General features: G+C 40.1%; 1 pseudogene; it reads right to left on the bottom strand.

Annotated features, from left to right (window-relative positions):
• Window positions 1–599: 599 nt before the first annotated feature.
• Window positions 600–3,166, bottom strand: LOC101576420 (annotated as a pseudogene).
• Between the last annotated feature and the right edge of the window lie 567 nt (window positions 3,167–3,733).

The following is a 3,733-nucleotide window of genomic DNA, read 5'->3' as shown; positions in this document are numbered from 1 at the left end:
AGGCCAAGAGACACAAGAGACGGAGACAAGACAGGATTCTGATCAAGTCTCGTTTATTGAAGAAGTGAGCGGGGTCTAAATAGCTGTATAGTGGAAGCAGTTGGGTGGGACTAGTTGTGGATTGGTAGTGGAGGTCCAGGACCGCAGGAAGATGTCGAGGCAAGTGGGGATTGGTGCTGCAGCACTTCTTGCCCAAATAAGGGAAAATATAACAGGAGCGTTCTATCGCCCTCCCCCAGTGGCATGAGTCAAGGGTCCTCAGCTTTACACCACAGACCTCCTTGGAATCTGTCCACAGATATTCACCATATGAGGTCATTCAATGGCAGCATTTGACATCACTGTACAGTTTACAAATCCTCAGGAGGCAGCATGATTTAAGAGTCAAATGTAAATTCATATTTATCCTCAAATGTTCCAACTATGAAAATGATAATTTCAAACCAATGTCATATTCAAAACCCAAAGTGCAAAATCTTCCCATGAATTTTCCATGAAAATTAAGCATGTGATCCAATAAATCAAAATATGTGCATCTTTTAATCTTGTATACCAAGAGATTCGTTTTTGGTCTTCCAGAAGCTCTCCTCCCCACTTCACTACCCAAAAGCAGCTCGCTCTCATATCATATGGACACCGAAGTGCTGCCATTCTCTTTGATAAATCCACAGTTCCTGTGTCAGGCCCAAACATGCCAACACTGCCCCTCCATTCCACATGATCAGCCGGGGACCCATGTCTTTGGGCCTTGTGGTCACATCTATGTTCAATAATTCACCTAATTGAAGGGGGCATTTTGTTGAGAGTTGCTGGAGAAATTCTTGTGCTTTACGGAACATCAAACCACCTCCCACCACCAGGACGGAGCTGTACATCTTTTTCTTGGTGTCATCAGATGAACAGCAGTCTGTGCTATGAAGGATGGCTTTATCAAGGCCAAGGGTTTTCCCTTCGAACAGAGAGATGGCAATCTTCCTGGACATCAGTGCAGTGAGAGCTTCCTCAGAGTTAGTGCCAACCATCAGGAAGTCTCCCTGCCAGGACCCCAAATCCACCTCCTGGGAATGAAGTCTTTATGGAATATCGGAAGCCTGGCCATGAAGACCTTCAAAGCCAATAGGTTTGGATGCAAACTTTCAGTCAGCAGTAGCTTTTTCAGTCTGCTCCTGCTTGTTCCATGTAACCAGTAGGTAATGTTCATCATGTGGATCCTCAGGGTCATCCTGGGGTCTGTGCTGCAAAGTTTTCATCTTCTGTTCAACAATTCCAACAATTCTACAGAATCCACCAATTCTAGTGGCTGGGTAAAATAAAGCCACTAGAGCCTGGAGCTTTTCATCTCCTAATCAAAACTGGTAAAGCAGGCAGGAGAATCTGGAGGACGAATCTGAAATTTATGGTCCTGAAGCCCAGAGATTTGTTGATCTAAATGACAGAAGCAGGAAATCATTTTATGTGTTAACTGGCACTCTCTATAAGGTAACCCAGCACTCTGCATGAGCCAGTAAAAACATCTGGACACATCAGATCCTCCATATACCAGACAAGCCAAGTGTTCCGATGGGACACCCCATCCTCTACACAGCAGACACTTGTCTTCTGGTCCCCAATGTCTACAATTCATGTGGTTCTTAAGCCACTTCCAAAGGTGGTATACATAGACTCTTGATGAACCACAATCCCTGAAAAACTCACCTTCATTAGTATCATATTCACTAGTTCTTTCACATGCTGTTTATTATAGATGTCAGGAATTAATAAGATACACTTATAGTACTTTAGATATTTCAGTGGGATTTCCAAGTTTTTTCTTACTGCATGAGACCATATTACTTCAATATCTGCCAGAAGAGCTGTAAGGTAGCCCTCAGGTCCAGGATGAATATTTAACTGACCTCTTCTGATGGGTCAGTGAATATTGTAACAGTCCAGTGGATTCACATATAAGGCCTCTTTTACCAAATACTCAGGATTGTGAGATGTCTTTGTCCACTTATTACCAGAATAGTCAACTAAGATTGCAGGGCACATCTGCTTGATGGAGGCGCGGTCCTGTTCCAGGGACACAGGAATCCAACCTGTACCGATAGACATCTTTTTAGACCATATTGCTTGATCCACATTTTAAGGCCACTTTGTCTTTGTTCATTACTCTCAGGTTTATTTGGTCCTTCCCTTAGGAGCCCGTTGTCCAAGTACAGAGACTGCTCTTGTTGTTTATGTCATCATGCAATGACATGAGGAATGTTTGCAGGGAGTGTGTCCATGGCTGAGCCAGTTCTTAAAGCTGTTGAGCCTGGATGTAGGACAGCAATAAAGTTGCTCTGGATTTGCTCCTGCAGTGACTCTGACACCAAGGCTGGCACAGATGGGCTGCTTCACGCCGTGCTGCTCCTTTTCCTTTACTCCATCCACCCTTCTCCTTTCCGTTTTCTGCATCAGTAGAATAAGCATTTACCTGGCAAACTCAAGGTCCTGAGTTTAATCCCCAGTACCTCAAACAAACAAACAAACAAACAAAAAATAGCAATGGTAACCTTTTAATACTGTACCCAGCATTTAAATAATGAAATTTTGTTTGCCATTGACAGATAAGCTCATAATTTTGAAAAATGGATCATTCATGCAATATGTTTAAAAGCTTTTGAAATATTATGGTGTGTAACATAACAAGTTAAACTATAATGTTAATGTATGTATTTTAGAAAAATATACCAGTCATTGATTTATGTATTGTGTCAGTGAGAGTTACATTTTAATTATTATACAGTTCATGATGTGAGCCATAACAATATATACTAGGTTCTACTACTTTATTTTAAGTGATTTATAATCTCAGCTTTCCTCTGAATCAATGTTTCTGTAAACTTTTTGGCTTAAAGCAATTTTCAAAGGCATTTTCTGTTTTAACTTATTTTAATAGTATTATCAAAAAAGAATTGAATAAGGATTATTATTTTTGTGTCTTATCTCACTTCTTCTCCCCTCCAGTCATTTAGCTATTTCAATTTCTGATTGACTAGATACCATTTCTTCAGTGGTACTATCTTTATTAAATTTAATTTTCACCTCTTATAAAACCCTTTTCACTTATTACAACCAGAGCCTCTTGACATTTACCCTTTTCATCAGAATCTTCATTATTTGCTACAGGTTGGTCTGCCATTTCCTTTTCCTTCCCGTTGAAACTGCTAATGAAAGAGCAGTATTATACGTATTGTGTTTCTTCCCCCTCCTTGCCACATTGGGAAGAGAAGCTAACATTCACTGCCAATGATAGGAAAGAGTTTAATCAAAGAAAATGGCAGAATCTATAACTGATGGCTTTCTAGCAGGACTGTAGAATCTTTTCTGTAATGAGAATTTAGTTGCTGCTATTTCATTTTACACCAAATAGTTGAATCAGATGGTTTCTTTTCTGTATGGAAATATGACTTTATCCTAATCCACGGGTAGAAAAGGTCACATATGTTGTAGGTACCTATAATATCTATGAGCTACTTGGGTGTAGTCACAATCACTCACCAAGAATCAGAAAGTGAAATCCTACCCTGCCTCTTTAAATGAAAAGCTACATAGATCTGAGCAATTAGTTCAACTGTGCAACCAAGGTTAATAATACTTACTTCAGCTGGTTGCTGAAGCATTTTATTTACCCTCCAAACCTGGACCCAATGTTAGCATTAGTGTACACTAAAAATTATAATGTTTTGAGTTTGTTCAGCAAGCAAAC

This window comes from Octodon degus, unplaced genomic scaffold (genome assembly GCF_000260255.1).
Source record: "Octodon degus isolate 3935 unplaced genomic scaffold, OctDeg1.0 scaffold00150, whole genome shotgun sequence".
NCBI classification, from domain to species: domain Eukaryota; kingdom Metazoa; phylum Chordata; class Mammalia; order Rodentia; family Octodontidae; genus Octodon; species Octodon degus.
Note: the sequence above shows the minus strand (reverse complement) of the source record. Positions and strands in the feature narration are given on the sequence as shown.